The sequence below is a fragment of the Durio zibethinus genome, chromosome 3, assembly GCF_047325235.1.
Source record: "Durio zibethinus cultivar Kanyao isolate XHJ-2024 chromosome 3, ASM4732523v1, whole genome shotgun sequence".
NCBI classification, from domain to species: Eukaryota; Viridiplantae; Streptophyta; class Magnoliopsida; order Malvales; family Malvaceae; genus Durio; species Durio zibethinus.
In genome coordinates this window covers 23,167,392-23,186,001 of record NC_143164.1, presented here as the reverse complement: position 1 = coordinate 23,186,001, position 18,610 = coordinate 23,167,392, and positions in this window count along the sequence as shown.

The following is an 18,610-nucleotide window of genomic DNA, read 5'->3' as shown; positions in this document are numbered from 1 at the left end:
CAAGATTTTGTGACTGTTTGAAAAAAGTGTTCCCATTTCAAACACTTTAATGGCTACTGGCAGCAAACGTATAAAATCTCAAATGCTCTTTAAGGGGGTGTGAGTTCTCGAGGTTTGATGAGGGATAGGGGGCCAATATAAGGGCCAAGTACCAGCACCCATCACACATCATGTGCGTAAACACCCCTGATCCCCCAATCGTCGGAACCCCCAATGCCATCGATTTGGCTCTCCGGTGATGCTGTCCCGGGCGAAAAAAATGCAGCACCAGCACATGCCCGAGCCCAGCATGTGCACCGTGGCTCAAACTCCTAGACTGGGAATGAACTCTGTATGCTTAGACATGGAATGAACTCCGTATGCCTAAGCCAACCCAAGACATAAGCGTACGGGCGCTCAGTCGGTTGAAGAGGCAAAATGCACAAGCCGGGGATTGGCTCAGTCTCCCTCTGCGTGCTATCGGTCCCACTGCCACAACCCTCGATTCGGTTGGGGGTTAGACATGGAATTAACTCCCTATGCCTAAGCCAACCCATGAAATGGGCGCGCGGGCGCTAAGCCGGGCGAAGAGGCAGAATGCGTAAGCTGAGGATCGACCGGATCCCCCCTGCGTGGTGCCGATCCTGCTACTGTAACCCTCGGTTTGGTTAGATCTTAGACTGGGAATGAACTCCGTATGCTTAGACTGGGGATGGACTCCGTATGCCTAAGTTAACCCACGAAATGAGCGTGCGGGCGCTTAACCGACCGGAGAGGCAGAATGCGCAAGCCGGGGATTGGCCCAGTCCCCCCCTATGTGCTGATGATCCTGCTGCTGGTCCTACTACTGAAACCCTCGGTCCAATCTGATCTTAGACTGGGAATGAACTCCATATGCTTAGACATGTAATGAACTCCGTACGCCTAATCCAACCCATGGAATGAGTGTGCTGGTGCTCAGCAGCTCAGAAAAGCAGAATGTGTAAGTTGGGGACCGACCCGATCCCCCCTACGTGCTATCGATCCTACTGTCGCAACCCTCGGTCCGGTCCAATCTTAGACTGGGAATGAACTCCGTACGCCTAAGTCAACCCATGAAATGAGCGTTCGGGCACTGAGCCAACCGGAGAGCCATAATGTGCGAGCCGGGGATCGACTTGGTCCCCCTCTGCATGCTGTCGGTCTCGCTACCACAAGCCTCGATCCGACTGGGGCTTAGACATGGAATGAACTCCCTATGCCTAAGCCAACCCACGAAATGGGTGTGCGGGTGCTTAGCGGCTGGAGACGCAGAATGCGCAAGCTGAGGATCGACCCGGTCCCCCCTACGTGCTGCCGATCCTGCTACTGCTCCTGCTATCACAACCCTCGGTCTGGTCCGATCTTAGACTGGGACTGAACTCTGTATGCTTAGACATGGAATGAACTCCGTATGCCTAAGCCAACCCACGAAATGAGCGTGCGGGCGGTCAGCTTGCCATAGAGGCAGAATGCACAAGTCGGGGACCAGCTCGGTCCCCCCTGCGTGCTATCGATCCTACTACCGCAACCCTCGATCTTGTCCGATCCTAGACTGGGAATGAACTCTGTATGCCTAAGTCAACCCACGAAATGAGCGTACAGGCACTGAGCCGATCGAAGAGGCATAATGCGCAAGCCAGGGATCGACCCGATCCCCCTCTGCGTACTGCCGGTCCCGCTGCCACAACCCTCGGTCCGGCTGGGGCTTAGACATGGAATGAACTCCCTACGCCTAAGCCAACCCATGAAACGGGTGTGTGGGTGCTCAGCCGGTCGAAGAGGCAGAATACGCAAGCTGGGGATCGGCCCAGTCACCCCTGCGTGCTGTCGATCCTACTGTCGCAACCCTCGGTCTGATCCAATCTTAGACTGGGAATGAACTCCTATGCTTAGACTGAGGATGAACTCCATATGCCTAAGTCAACCCATGAAACGAGCGTGCAGACGTTCAGTCGACCAAAGAGGCAGGATACGCAAGCAGGGGATCGAACGGGTGGTAGGTGGGTTCAAGCACATCTTCATATTTCTACTGTGCCAGTGGCATTTTTATGGCTTGTAAATTCATACAATGGTCCCCTACGCCTTCATGTGAAGTTTCATGGCAAGAAGACCTATTTTCTATTTTTACGGTTTGGGATTTTTTAAAATTCTTTTAGAAAGAGTTTTGTCCCCAAATTTGGTAGAGGTGATCCTTGTATTTTTGTTGGCATGGACAAAAAAATTCAGCTAAAAACTCGAAATGGAGAAGATTTTGTGACCGTTTGAAAAAAGTGTCCCCATTTCAGACACTTTAATGGCTACTGGCAGCAAACCTATAAAATCTCAAATGCTCTTTAAGGGGGTGTGAGTTCTCGAGGTTTGATGAGGGATAGGGGGCCAATATAAGGGCCAAGTACCAGCACCCATCGCACATCATGTGAGCACACCCCCCAGCCCCCCCAATCGCTGGAACCCCCAATGCCATCGATTAGGCTCTCCGGCAATGCTCCGACGATGGTGCCCCGGGCAAAAAAAGTGCGGCACCAGCACATGCCCAAGCCCAGCATGTGCACCGTGGCTTAAACTCTTAGACTGGGAATGAACTCCGTATGCTTAGACATGGAATGAACTCTGTATGCTTAAGCCAACTCACGAAACGAGCGTGCGGGTGCTCAGCCGGCCGGAGAGTCAGAATGCGCAAGTCGGGGATTGACCCGATCCCCTTCTGCGTGCTGCTGTTCCACTGCCACAACCCTTGACCCGGTTGGGTCTTAGACTTGGAATGAACTCCCTATGCCTACGCCAACCCATGAAACGGACATGCGGGCACTCAGCCAGCCGGAGAGGTAGAATGCACAAGCTGGGGATCGGCCTGGTCCCCCTGCGTGCTATCGATCCTACTACCGCAACCCTCGGTCCGGTTCGATCTTAGACTGGGAATGAACTCCGTATGCTTAGACTGAGGATGAACTCCGTATGCCAAAGTCAACCCATCAAACGAGCATTCGGGTGCTCAGTGGACCGGAGAGGCCGGTCGGAGAGGCAGAATGTGCAAGTTAGGGATCGACCCGATCCCCCCTTACGCGCTACCGATCCTGCTACTAGTCCTGCTTTCGCAACCCTTGGTCCGGTCCGATCTTAGACATGGAATGAACTCCGTATGCTTAGACATGGGATGAACTCCGTATGCCTAAGCCAACCCACGACACAAGTGTACGGGTGTTCAACCGGCCGAAGAGGTACAATACGTAAGCCAAGGATCAGCCCGGTCCCCCTCTGCATGCTATCGGTCCCGCTGCCACAGCCCTCGGTCCGATTGGGGCTTAGACATGGAATGAACTCCCTATGCCTAAGCCAACCCATGAAACGGGCGTGTGGGTGCTCAACCGGCCGGAGAGGCAGAATGAGCAAGCTAGGGATCGACCCGATCTACGTACCGTCGATCCTACTGTCGTAACCCTCAGTCCGGTTCGATCTTAGACTAGGAATGAACTCCGTATGTTTAGACTGGGGATGAACTCCGTGTGCCTAAGTGAACCCATAAAACGAGTGTATGGCCGCTCAGCCTACCGTAGAGGTCAACCAGAGAGGCAGAATGTCCAAGCCAGGGATCGGCCTGATCCCTCCTGCGTGATGCAGATCCTACTGTTGGTCCTACTATCGTAACCCTCGGTCCGGTTTGATCTTAGACTGGGAATGAACTCCATATGCTTAGACATGGAATGAACTTCGTATGCCTAAGCCAACCCATGAAACGAGCCTGCGGGCGCTTTGCCAGTCGGAGAGGTAGAATGCGTAAGCCGGGGATCGTCCTGGTCCCCCTCTGCGTGTTGCTGGTCCCGCTGCCACAACCCTCAGTCCGGTTGGGGCTTAGACACAGAATGAACTCCCTATGCCTAAGCTAACCCACGAAATGGGCGTGGGGGCGCTTAACCGACCGAAGAGGCATAATGCGCAAGCCGGGGATCGGCTCGGTCCCCCTTTGCGTGCAGCCGATCCCGCTACCACAACCCTCGGTTCGGCTTGGGCTTAGAGATGGAATGAACTCCCTATGCCTAAGCGAACCCACGAAACGGGCTTGCGGGCGTTCAATCGCTCGGAGAGGCAGAATGCGCAAGTCGGGGATCGACCCGGTCCCCCCTGCGTGCTACCGATCCTGCTGTCGCAACCCTCGGTTCAGTCTGATCTTAGACTGGGAATGAACTCCGTATGCTTAGACTGGGGATGAACTCCGTATGCCTAAGTCAACCCACGAAATAAGCGTACGAGACCAGAGAGGTAGGATGCGCAAGCCGGGGATCGAACGGGTAGTAGGTGGGTTCAAGCACATCTTCATATTTCGTCCCCAAATTTTGTAGAGGTGATCCTTGTATTTTTGTTGGCATGCACAAAACAATTCACGTAAAAACTCAAAGTGGAGAAGATTTTATGACCGTTTGAAAAAAGTGTCCCCATTTCAGACACTTTAATGGATACTAGCAGCAAACCTATAAAATCTCAAATGCTCTTTAAGGGGGTGTGAGTTCTCGAGGTTTGAAGAGGGATAGGGGGCCAATATAAGGGCCAAGTACCAGCACCCAACATACATCATGTGCGCACACCCCCCCGGCCACCCCAATGCCGCCGGTTAGGCTCTCCGATGATGCTCCAACAATGGTGCCCCGGGTAAAAAAATGCAGTACCAGCACATGCTCGAGCCCAACATGTGCAACATGGCTCAAAATCTTAGATTGGGAATGAACTCCGTATGCTTAGACATGGATTGAACTCCGTATGCCTAAGCCAACCCACGAAACGAGCGTGCGGGTGCTCAGCCAACCAGAGAGGCAGAATGCACAAGCTGGGGATCGACCCGATCCCCCCTGCGTGTTGTCGATCCTGCTATCACAACCCTCAGTCTGGTCTGATCTTAGACTAGGAATGAACTCCGTATGCATAATTGAACCCATGAAACGAGCGTACGGGCGCTGAGCCGACCGAAGAGGCATAATACGCAAGTCAAGGATCGGTACGGTCCCCCTCTACGTGCTGCTTGTCCCACTGCCACAACCCTCAGTCTGGCTGGGGCTTAGAAATGGAATGAACTCCCTATGCCTAAGCCAACCCATGAAACAGGCGTGCGGGAGCTCAACCGGCCGGAGAGGCAGAATGCGCAAGTACGGGATCGGCCCGGTCCCCCCTGCGAGCTGCCGATCCTGCTACCGCAACGCTTAATCCACTCTGATCTTAGACTGGGAATGAACTTCGTATGCTTAGACTGGGGATGAACTCCGTATGCCTAAGTCAACCCACAAAACGAGCGTGCAGATGTTCAGCAGACCAGAGAGGCAGGATGCGCAAGCCGAGGATCGAACGAGTGGTAGGTGGGTTCAAGCACATCTTCATATTTCTGCCATGCCAATACCATTTCTATGGCTTGTAAATTCATACAATGGTCCCCTAAGCCTTCATGTGAAGTTTCGTGGCAAGACGATCCGTTTTCTATTTTTCACGATTTTCAAAACTTTTTACGGTTCTGGATTTTTTAAAATTTTTTTAGAAAGAGTTTTGTCCCCAAATTTGGTTGAGGTGATCCTTGTATTTTTGTTGGCATGCACAAAAAACTTCAGCTAAAAACTCGAAGTGAAGAAGATTTGGTGACCGTTTGAAAAAAGTGTCCCCATTTTAGACACTTTAATGACTACTGGCAGCAAACCTATAAAATCTCAAATGCTTTTTAAAGGGGTGTGAGTTCTCAAGGTTTGATGAGGGATAGGGGGCCAATATAAGGGCCAAGTACCAGCACCGATCACACATCATTTGCGCACACCCCCCAACCCCCCCAATCGCAAGAACCCCCAATACCGCCGGTTAGGCTCTCCGACGATGCTCCGACGATGGTGCCCCGGGCGAAAAAAATATGGCACCAGCACATGCCTGAGCCCAGCATGTGCACCATGGCTCAAACTCTTAGTATGGAATGAACTCTGTATGCTTAGACATGGAATGAACTCTGTATGCCTAAGCCAACCCACAAAATGAGCGTGCGGGCGCTCAGCCTGTCGGAGAGGCAGAATGCACAAGTCGGGGATCGACTCGGTCCTTCTTTATGTACTGCCAGTCCCGTTGCCACAACCCTCGGTCCGACTAGGGCTTAGACATGGAATGAACTCCCTATGCCTAAGCCAACCCACGAAACGGGCGTGCGGGCGCTCAGCCGATCGGAGAGGCAGAATGCGTAAGTCGAGGATCAACCTGGTCCCCCTTACGTGCTGTTGATCCTGCTACCGCAACCTTTGGTCTGGTCTGATCTTAGACTGGGAATGAACTCCGTATGCTTAAACTGGGGATGAACTCTGTATACCTAAGTCAACCCACGAAACGAGCGTTCGGGCACAGAGCTAGCCGGAGAGGCATAATAAGCAAGCCGAGGATCAGCCCGGTCCCCCTCTGTGTGTGTCAGTCTCGTTGCCACAACACTCGGTCCAGCTGGGGCTTAGACATGGAATTAACTCCCTATGCCTAAGCCAACCCACGAAATGGGTGTACGGGCGTTCAGCCTATCGGAGAGGCAGAATACGCAAGCCAAGGATCGACTCGGTCCCCCTTGCGTGCTGTCGATCCTGCTTCTGGTCCTGCTGTCGCGACCCTCGGTCCGATCTGATCTTAGACTGGGAATGAACTCTGTATGCTTAGACATGGAATGAACTCTGTATGCCTAAGCCAACCCATGAAATGAGCGTATGGGTGCTCAGCCGGCTGGAGCGATCGATCGAAGAGGCAGAATTCGTAAGCCAGGGATCGGCCTGATCCCCCCTGTGTTATCGATCCTGCTACTAGTCCTGCTGTTGCAACCCTTGGTCCGGTCCAATCTTAGACTGGGAATGAACTCCATATGCTTAGATATGGAATGAACTCTGTATGCCTAAGCCAACCCATGAAACGAGCGTACGGGCGCTTAGTCGGTCGGAGAGGTAGAATGCGCAAGCCGGGGATCGGCCCGGTCCCCCCATGTGTGCTACCAATCCTGCTATCATAACCCTCGGTCTGATCTAATCATAGATAGGGAATGAACTCCGTATGCCTAAGTCAACCCTCGAAACGAGCGTACGGGCGCTCATCCGACCAGAGAGGCAGGATGCGCAAGCCGGGGATCGGCTCGATCCCACTCTGCGTGCTGTCGGTCCCACTACCACAACCCTCGGTTCGACTAGGGCTTAGACATGGAATTAACTCCTTATGCCTAAGCCAACCCACGAAACGGGCGCGCGGGCGCTCAGCCGGCTGGAGAGGCAGAATGCGCAAGCCGGTAATCAACCTGATCCCCCCTACGTGATGCCGATCTTACTGCTGCAACCCTCGATCCGGTCCGATCTTAGACTGGGAATGAACTCTATATGCTTAGACTGGGGATGAACTCCGTATGCCTAAGTCAACCCACAAAATGACTGTACGGATGCTTAGCCAACCAGAGAGGCAGGATGCGTAAGAAGAGAATCGACAAGGATGAGCGTGCGGCACATCTTCATGTTTTTGCCATGCCAATGCCATTTTTATGGCTTGTAAATTCATACAATGATCCTACTACTGCCGTTTTTTATTTTTCATGATTTGTGAAACTTTTTATGGTTCAAGATTTTTTAAAATTTTTTTAGAAAGAGTTTTGTCCCCAAATTTGGTAGACATGGAATGAACTCCGTATGCCTAAGCCAACCCACGAAACGGGCGTGCGGGCACCCAACCGGTCGGAGCGACAGAATGCGTAAGCCAGAGATCGACCCGGTCCCCCCTGCTTGCTGCCGATTCTGCTGCCGCAACCCTCGATCCGATTCGATGGTAGACTGGGAATGAACTTCGTATGCCTAAGTCAACCCACGAAACGAGCGTTCGGGCGTTGAGCCAATCAGAGAGCCATAATGCGCAAGCCGGGGATCGACCCGGTCCCACTCTGTGTCCTGTCGATCCCGCTGCCATAACCCTCGGTCTGGCTGGGGCTTAGACATGGAATGAACTCCCTATGCCTAAACCAACCAATGAAACGGGGGTACGGGTGCTCAACCGACCGGAGAGGCAGAATGCACAGGCCGGGGATCGGCCCGATCCCCCTACGTGCAGTCGATCCTGCTGTCATAACCCTCAGTCTGATCCGTTCTTAGACTAGGAATGAACTTCGTATGCTTAGACATTGAATGAACTCCGTATGCCTAAGCCAACCCACAAAATGAACGTGCGGGCGCTCTGCCGATCGGAGAGGCAGAATGCGTAAGCTGGGGATCGGCCCGGCCCCCCCTGCGTGCTGTCGATCCTACTATCATAACCCTCGGTCTGGTCTGATCTTAGACTAGGAATGAACTCCATATGCCTAAGTCAACCCACGAAACAAGTGTTCAGGCACTGAGTCGACCGAAGAGTCATAATGCACAAATCGAAGATCAGCCTGGTCCCCCTCTGCGTGCTGTCAGTCCCGCTGCAACAACCCTCGATCCGATTAGGGATTAGACATGGAATGAACCCCGTATACCTAGGCCAACCCATGAAATGGGCATACAGCACTCAGTCGGCCGGACAGGCAGAATGCGTAAGTCGGGGATCGACACGATCCCCCCTGCGTGCTACCGATCCTATTGCTACAACCCTCAGTCCGGTCTGATCTTATACTGGGAATGAGCTCCGTATGCTTAGACTGGGGATGAACTCTGTATGCCTAAGTCAACCCATGAAATGAGCATGCGGGCGCTCAGCCGATCAGAGATGCATAATGCATAAGCTGGGGATCAGCCCGATCCCCCTCTGCGTGCTGTCGATCCCGCTGCTGGTCCTGTTGCCACAACCCTCGGTCCGACAACCCACGAAACAAGCGTGCGGGTGCTCAACTGACCAGAGAGGCAGAATGCTCAAGTCGGGGATCAGCCCGATCCCCCTTGCGTGCTGTCGATCCTGCTGCTGCAACCCTCAGTCCGGTCCGATCTTAGATTGGGAATGAACTCCGTATGCTTAGACATGGAATGAACTCCGTATGCCTAAGCCAACCCACGAAACGAGCGTACGGGCGCTCAGCCGACCGCAGAGGCAGAATGCACAAGTCGAGGATCGACCCGATCCTGCCCTGCGTGCTGTCGATCCTGCTATCGTAACCCTCGGTTCGATCTGATCTTAGACTAGGAACGAACTTTGTATGCCTAAGTCAACCCACAAAATAAGCGTGCGGGCGCTGAACAGGCTGGAGAGGCATAATACGCAAGCCGGGGATCAGCCCGGTCCCCCGCTATGTGCTGTCGGTCCCGCTGCCACAACCCTTGGTCCGATTGGGGCTTAGACTGGGAATGAACTCCCTATGCCTAAGCCAACCCACGAAATGGGCGTGCGGGCACTTAGCTGGTCGGAGAGGCAGAATGCGTAAGCCGGGGATCGACCTGGTCCCCCCTGCGTGCTACCGATCTTGCAGCCGCAACCCTCGGTCTGATCCGATCTTAGACTGGAATGAACTCCAAATGCTTAGACTGGAGATGAACTCCATCTGCCTAAGTCGACCCATGAAACGAGCGTGCAGACGCTCAGCCGACCAGAGAGCCAAGATGAGCAAGCATTGCATCAAACAGGTGGTCGATGGGTTCATGCACATCTTCATATTTCTACCATGCCATGCCATTTTTATCGCTTGTAAATTCATACAATGGTGCCCTAAGCCTTCATGTGAAGTTTCGTGGCAAGACGACCTGTTTTCTATTTTTCACGATTTTTGAAACGTTTTACGGTTTGGGATTTTTTAAAATTTTTCTAGAAAGTGTTTTATCCCCAAATTTGGTAGAGGTGATCCTTGTATTTTTTTTGGCATGCACAAAAAAATTCAGCTAAAAACTTGAAGTGGAGAAGATTTTGTGATCGTTTGAAAAAAGTGTCCCCATTTCAGACACTTTAATGGCTATTGGCAGCAAACCTATAAAATCTCAAATGCTTTTTAAGGGCATATGAGTTCTTGAGGTTTGATGAGGGATAAGGCACCAATATAAGGGCCAAGTACCAGCACCCATTGCACATCATGTGCGCACACCCCTCGGCCCCCCCAATCGTCGAAACCCCCAATGCCGTTGGTTAAGCTCTCCGGTGATGCTCCGACGATGGTGCCCCAGGCAAAAAAAATGTGGCACCAGCACATGCCCAAGCCCAGCATGTGCACTATGGCTCAAACTCTTACACTGGGAATGAACTCCGTATGCTTAGACTAGGGATGAACTCTGTATGCCTAAGTCAACCCACGAAACGAGTAAGCAGGTGCTCAGCCGACCGGAGAGGCAGAATGCGCAAGCCGAGGATCAGCTTGGTCCCCCCTGCATGCTACCGATCTTGCTACTGTAGCCCTCGATCCGGTCTGATCTTAGATTGGGAATGAACTCCATATGCTTAGACATGGAATGAACTCCGTATGCCTAAGCCAACCGATGAAACAAGCATGCGGGCGTTCAGCGGATCGGAGAGGCAGAATGTGTAAGTCGGGGACCACCCCAGTCCCCCCTACGTGTTGTCAATCTTGCTGCCACAACCCTTGGTCTGATCCCATCTTAGACTGGGAATGAACTCTGTATGCCTAAGTCAACACATGAAACGAGCGTGTGGGTGTTGAGCTGGCTGGAGAGGCATAATGTGCAAGCCGGGGTTCGGTCCAGTCCCCCTCTGTGTACTATTAGTCCCGCTACCACAACCCTCGATCTGACTGGGGCTTATACATGGAATGAACTCCCTATGCCTAAGCCAACCCATGAAATGGGAGGGCGGGTGCTCAACCGACCGAAGAGGCCGAATGTGCAAGCTAGGGTTCGACCTCATCCCCCTTGCGTGCTACTGATTCTGCTGCTGCCACCCTCGGTCTGATCTAATCTTAGACTGGGAATGAACTCCATATGCTTAGACTGGGGATCAACTCCGTATGCCTAAGTTAACCTATTAAACGAGCGTGTGGACGTTCAGCCGACCAGAGAGGTAAGATGCGTAAGCCGGGGATCGAACGGGTGGTAGGTGGGTTCAAGCACATCTTCATATTTCTGCCATTTCAATGCAATTTTTATGGCTTGTAAATTCATACAATGGTCCCCTAAGCCTTCACACAAAGTTTCGTGGTAAGACGTCCCCTTTTTGATTTTTCATGATTTTTGAAACTTTTTACGGTTCGGGATTTTTTAAAATTTGTTTAGAAAGCGTTTTGTCCCCAAATTTGGTAGAGGTGATCCTTGTATTTTTATTGGCATGCACAAAAATATGCAGCTAAAAACTCGAAGTGGAGAAGATTTTGTGACCGTTTGAAAAGAGTGTCCCCATTTCAGACACTTTAATAGCTACTGGCAGCAAACCTATAAAATCTCAAATGCTCTTTAAGGTGGTGTGAGTTCTCGAGGTTTGATGAGGGATAGGGGGCCAATATAAGGGCCAAGTACCAGCACCCATCAAACATCATGTGCGCACACCCCCCGGCCGCCCCAATCGTCGGAACCCTGAATGCCATCAGTTAGGCTCTCCGACGATACTCTGACGATGCTCCGGTGATGGTGCCTCGAGCGAAAAAAATGTGGCACCAGCACATGCCCGACCCCAGCATGTGCATCGTGGCACAAACTCTTAGACTGTGAATAAATTCCATATGCTTAGACATGGAATGAACTCCGTATGCCTAAGCCAACCCATGAAACGAGCGTGCGGGCGCTCAGCCGGTCGGAGAGGCAGAATGCGCAAGTCGGGGATCGACCCGGTCCCCCTCTGTGTGTTTCGATCCCGCTGCCACAACCCTCGATCCGGCTAGGGCTTACACATGGAATGAACTCCCTATGCCTAAGCCAAACCATGAAACGGGCGTGCGGACGCTCAGTCGGTCGGAGAGGCAGAATACGCAAGCTAGAGATCGGCCCGGTCCCCCCTACGTGCTGTCGATCCTGCTGCCTAACCCTCGGTCCAGTCTGATCTTAGACTGGGAATGAACTCCGTATGCTTAGACTGGGGATGAACTCCCTATGCCTAAGTCAACCCACGGAATGAGCATGCGAGCATTCAGCCGGTCGAAGAGGTAGAATGCTCGAGCTGAGGATCGACCTGGTCCCCCCTGTGTGCTGCCGATCCTACTGCTGGTCCTGCTACCGTAAACCTCGGTTCGGTCTGATCTTAGACTGGGAATGAACTCTGTATGCTTAGACATGGAATGAACTCTGTATGCCTAAGCCAACCCATGAAACGAGCATGCGGTTGCTCAACCGATCGCAGAGGCAAAATGCGCAAGCCGAGGACCGACCCGGTGCCCTCTGCGTGCTGTCGATCCTGCTGCCACAACCCTCAGTTCGGTCTGATCTTTGACTGGGAATGAACTCCGTATGCCTAAGTCAACCCACGAAACGAGTGTGCGGGTGCTGAACTGACTGAAGAGGCATAATACGCAAGCCAGGGATCAGCCCGATCCCCCTCTGGGTGTTGTCGATCGCACTGCCACAACCCTCGTTCCAGCTGGGGCTTAGACATGGAATGAACTCCCTATGCCTAAGCCAACCCATGAAATGGGTGTACGGGCGCTCAATCGGTCGGAGAGGCAGAATGCACAAGCCGGGGATCGACTCGGTCCCCCCTGCGTGCTGTCGATCTTGCTACCGCAACCCTTGGTCTGGTCCGATCTTAGACTGGGAATGAACTCCGTATGCTTAGATTGGGGATGAAGTCCGTATGCCTAAGTCAACCCATGAAATGAACGTGCGGGTGCTTAGCCAACCGAAAATGCCGGCCAGAGAGGCAGAATGCGCAAGCTGGGGATTAGCCCGCTTCCTCCCTGTGTGTTGTCGATCCTGCTGCTGGTCCTGCTACCGTAAACCTCGGTTAGGTTCGATCTTAGACTGGGAATGAACTCTGTATGCTTAGACATGGAATGAACTCTGTATGCCTAAGCCAACCCACGAAACGAGCGTGCGGGCGCTCAGCCAGTCGGAGAGGCAGAATGCGCAAGCTGGGGATCGATCCGGTCCCCTCTGCGTACTATCGATACTTCTCCACAACACTCGGTCCAGTCTGATCTTAGATTGGGAATGAACTCCGTATGCTTAGACTGGGGATGAACTCCGTATACCTAAGTCAACCCATGAAACAAGCGTGTGAGCACTCAGTCGACCGGAGAGGCTGGTCGGAGAGGCAGAATGCTCAAGCCGGGATCGACTCGATCCCTCCTGCATGCTGTCGATCCTGCTGCTGGTCCTGCTATCGTAAACCTCGGTTCGATCCGATCTTAGACTGGGAATGAACTCTGTATGCTTAGACATGGAATAAACTCCGTATACCTAAGCCAACCCATGAAATGAGCGTACGGGCGCTCAACCGGTCGGAGAGGTAGAATGCGTAAGCCAGAGACTGACCTGGTCCCCTCTGTGTGCTGTCGATCCTACTGCCACAACCCTCGATCCAGTTTGATCTTAGACTGGGAATGAACTTTGTATGCCTAAGTCAACCCACGAAACGAGCGTACGGGCACTGAACCGACCGAAGAGGCATAATGTGCAAGCCAGGGATCAGCCCGATCCCTCTCTGTGTGCTGTCGGTCCCGCTACCACAACCCTCATTCTGGCTGGGGCTTAGACATGGAATGAACTCCCTATGCCTAAGCCAACCCATGAAATGGACGTGCGGGCGTTCAGCCGGTCGGAGAGGTAGAATGCGCAATGCGAAGATCGGCTCAGTCCCCCCTGCGTGCTGTCGATCCTGCTACCGCAACCCTTGGTCTGGTCCGATCTTAGACTGGGAATGAACTCTATATGCTTAGACTGGGGATGAAGTCCATATGCCTAAGTCAACCCATGAAATGAATGTACGGGCACTTAGCCAATCAGAAATGCCGGCCAGAGAGGCAGAATGCGCAAGCTGAGGATTGGCCAGCTGCCCCCCTATGTGCTACCGATCCTGTTGGTGGTCCTACTACTGTAAACCTTGGTTTCGTCCAATCTTAGACTGAGAATGAACTTTGTATGCTTAGACATGGAATGAACTTCGTATGCCTAAGCCAACCCACGAAACGAGCATACGAGCGCTCAGCCAGCTGGAAAGGCAGAATGTGCAAGCTGAGGATCGGCCCGATCCCCCCTGTGTGCTATCGATACTGCTGCCACAACACTCGATCCAGTCCGATCTTAGACTGGGAATGAACTCCATATGTCTAAGTCAACCCATTAAATGAGCGTTCAGGCACTGAGCCGATCGGAGAGGCATAATGCACAAGCCGGGGATCGGCTCGATCCCCTTCTACGTGATGTCGGTCCCGCTACCATAGCCCTCGGTTCGGCTGGGGCTTAGACATGGAATGAACTCTCTATGCCTAAGCCAGCCCATGAAACAGGCGTGCGGGCATTTAGCTGGCCGGAGAGGTAGAATGCGTAAGCCGGGGATTGGCCCGATCCGCCCTACGTGCTGTCGATCCTACTACCGCAACCCTCGGTCCGGTCCGATCTTAGACTGGGAATGAACTCCGTATGCTTAGACTGGGGATGAACTCCGTATGCTTAAGTCAACCCATGAAATGAGCATGCGGGCACTCAGCCGGCCAGAGAGGTCAGACGGAGAGGCATAATGCACAAGCCAAGGATCAGCCCTATCCTCCTCTACGTGCTGTCGATCCCACTGTCGGTCCTACTACCATAACCCTCGGTCCGACTGGGGCTTAGACATGGAATGAACTCCGTATGCCTAAGCCAACCCATAAAATGAGCGTGCGGGCGCTCAGCTGACCGAAGAGGCAGAATGCATAAGTCAAGGACCGACCCGATCCCCCCTACGTGCTATCAATCTTGCTACCGCAACACTCGGTCTGGTCCAATCTTAGACTAGGAATGAACTCCGTATGCCTAAGTCAACCCATGTAACGAGCGTTCAGGCGCTGAGCCGACCGTAGAGGCATAATGCACAAGCTGGGGATCGACCCGATCCCCCTCTGCGTGCTGCCGGTCCCACTGCCACAACCCTCGGTCCGGTTGGGGCTTAGACATGGAATGAACTCCCTATGCCTAAGCCAACCCACGAAATGGGCGTGCGGGGGCTCAGCCGACCGGAGAGGCAGAATGCGCAAGCCGGGGATTGACTCGGTCCCCCTTATGTGCTGTTGATCTTGCTATCGCAACCCTCAGTCCGGTCCTATCTTAGACTAGGAATGAACTCCATATGCTTAGACTGGGGATGAACTCCATATGCCTAAGTCAACCCATGAAACGAGCATGTGGACGCTTAGCCGACTAGAGAGGCAGGATGCGTAAGTCGGGGATCGAACGGGTGGTAGCTGGGTTCAAGCACATATTCATATTTCTACCATGCCAATGCCATTTTTATGGCTTGTAAATTCATACAATGGTCCCCTAAGCCTTCATGTGAAGTTTTGTGGCAAGACGACCCGTTTTCTATTTTTCACGATTTTTGAAACTTTTTATGGTTTGATATTTTTTGAAAATTTTTTTAGAAAGAGTTTTGTCCCTAATTTTGGTTAAGGTGATCCTTGTATTTTTGTTGGCAACCACAAAAAAATTCAGCTAAAAACTCGAAGTGGAGAAGATTTTGTGACCGTTTGAAAAAAGTGTCCCCATTTCAGACACTTTAATGGCTACTAGCAGCAAACCTATAAAATCTCAAATGCTCTTTATGGGGGTGTGAGTTCTCGAGGTTTGATGAGGGATAAGGGGCCAATATAAGGGCTAAGTACCAGCACCCATCGCACATCATGTGCGCACACCCCCTGGCCCCCTCAATCGTCGGAACCCTCAATGCCGTCGGTTAGGCTCTCCGGTGATGCTTTGATGATACTCCGACGATGGTGCCCCGGGTGAAAAAAATGTGGTACGAGCACATGCTCGAGCCTAGTATGCACACCGTGGCTCAAAATCATAGACTGGGAATGAACTCCATATGCTTAGACATGGAATGAACTCCGTATGCCTAAGCCAACCCACGAAACGAGCGTGTGGGTGCTCAACCGGTCGGAGAGGCAGAATGCGCAAGCCGGGGATGGCCCGATCCCCCCCTGTGTGCTGTTGATCCTACTGCCAAAATGCTCAGTCTGGTTTGATCTTAGACTAGGAATGAACTCTGTATGCTTAGACTAGGGATGAACTCCGTATGCCTAAGTCAACTCACGAAATGAGTGTACGGGTGCTCAGTCGGCCGGAGAGGCCAGTCGAAGAGGCATAATGAGCAAGCCAAGGATCAACCCAATCCCCCTCTGCATGCTGTCGATCCCACTACCAGTCCTACTACCACAACCCTCGGTCTGGCTGGGGCTTAGACATGGAATGAGCTCCATATGCCTAAGCCAACCCACGAAACGAGCGTGCGGGTGTCATGGGCTCTGACCTTAAACTCAGAAACCATGTAGCCTTAAGCTTGGAATCTCCTCCTTTATGTCTAAGTCAGCCTAAAACACAAGCGTGTAGGCACTAGAACAATGGGAAGGGCTGATTACGCAAGTTAAAGAGAAACAGGATAAAAAAGACAAAATTCTGGAAATGCTCTTGTATTCACTGAAACAGAAGTGTTTGATGGTGTACAAATGAGGGTGGAGCTACCCTCTATTTATAGTTGAGGCTCCAGCTACAACTTAATGGCATATCCTTAGAATAAAGGCTAAAATCATGGGATTATACAGATTACAATCAATCAGGATGCTAACTCTTGATTTTTAGGGTCAACCAAATCTGCCAGGATGCTCTAGCTGATCCTGCCTGCTTCCAGAAGCATCCCTTGCGTGTCTAGCACCTTGGGCCCTTTTGGATGTAATGCGGCAGCTTGTATGCCAGGCCTTGGTCCAGGCTGGCCTACAAGTTGGGCGGGCGTTCTGAACTCGTTCGCTAGGCTTTGCGCACAGATACCCACCAGCATGCCTGGTCTGCGGGCCTTAACCTCTGGCTTGCCTGCTGGTGCGCCTGATGTGCCTGGCGTGCCCACCTAGGGTGTGACATTCTCCCTCACCTAATTGCGCAACGCCCTCGTTGCATCTTCTACATGGAACTGCCTGATCTAGTCCCCAAACTGCCATAAGTCATCTGCTGGTTCCCAACTCGCCATAAGTCCCTTCCAGCGAACCAAGTACTCTTGTCTTGGCTTATAATTCTTCTGTCTCACCTTTCGATCAGCTATGATGCTGTGGACCTCCTTCTCATATGAGGCCCTTGCTCCCAATGGTGCATGCTTTGACTCTGCCCGTCCTGGATCTCCCTCATCGGCTTAAGCATGCTCACATGGAACATCGGGTGTACCCTCGGCTCGGGTGGCATATCCAGCTTGTAGGCAACCTTGCCTACCCTCTTGACTACTGGGAAAGGTCCCTCATACCTCCGGACTAGGCCTTTGTGCAGCCCCCTATGGTGCATAATGGGATGCAGCTTCACCAACACCAAGTCTCCAACCTGGAACTGCACGTCCCGCCTATTTTGGTCTGCCCACTTCTTTGACCTCTTGGCTGCCTTGTGTAGACAAACTCTGGCCAAGTCAGTTTGCTCCTGCCATGCCTTGGCAAACTTGAATGCTGCTAGATTCGGCCCTGTATAACCTACAGTAATCAAATTGGGTGTTAGTGGTTGTTGCCCCGTCACAACCTCAAATGGGCTCTGGCTCGTTGCCTCGCTCCTTTGCAAGTTGAAGGAAAACTATGCAATATCTAGTAGCTTTGGCCAGTCCCTTTGTATGGCACTCACATAGTGCCTAAGGTAGATCTCCAATAGTCCATTTACTCACTCTGTCTGCCCATCGGTCTGCGGATGCATGCTGGTGGAAAAGTTCAAGTCTGACCCCAACAGCTTGAACAACTCAGTCCAAAACCTGCCCGTGAAACGCTCGTCCCGATCACTAACAATGGTCCTCGACACTCCCCAGTACTTAACCATGTTCTTCAGGAACAATCGAGCTACCTCCTCGGCTGGGCACTCCTTGGTTGCTGGAATGAAGATTCCATACTTGGAAAACCTGTCCACCACTACCATGATGCTTCCAAACCCTTCTGCTTTGGGTAGACTGACTATAAAGTCCAGAGAAACACTATCCCATGGTCGCTCTAGCACTGGCAATGGCTCTAAGAGACCCCCTGGTTTCTTGAGCTCCACCTTGTCCTGTTGGCACACAAGACAAGTCTTCACATAGGTCTCCACATCGTCCCTCATGTGCGGCTAGTAGTACCAGTCCTCGATCAGTGCCAGGGTACGGCTCACTCCGGGGTGTCCAGCCCACCTTGAATCATGGCATTCTTGCAAAACTTCCTTGCGGAGCTTCTCGTGCTGTGGCACAAACCATAGCAACCCATCCTACAACCAAAATCGCCTAGTCTTACCTTGCTGGGCGTACTCCATCAAAGCCTTGGCTGTAGGATCATGCGTAAGTCCCTCTTTGATGCACGACACCAGTGACCCCTCTGGTTGGCTAATGGCAGCAAGGTTAGCCTTTCTGCTTAAGGCGTCTGTCACTAGGTTCGCCCGTCCTGGCTTGTACTCCATCTAAAAATCAAATTCTACAAGAAAATCTTACCATCTTGCCTGCTTGGGGGACTACTTCTTCTGTGTCTGGAAGTAGCTGGTCACCACATTGTCCGTCCTCACCATGAACCTCGACCCCAACAGGTAATGGTGCCAAGTGCACAAGCAGTGTACCACTGTAGTCATCTCCTTCT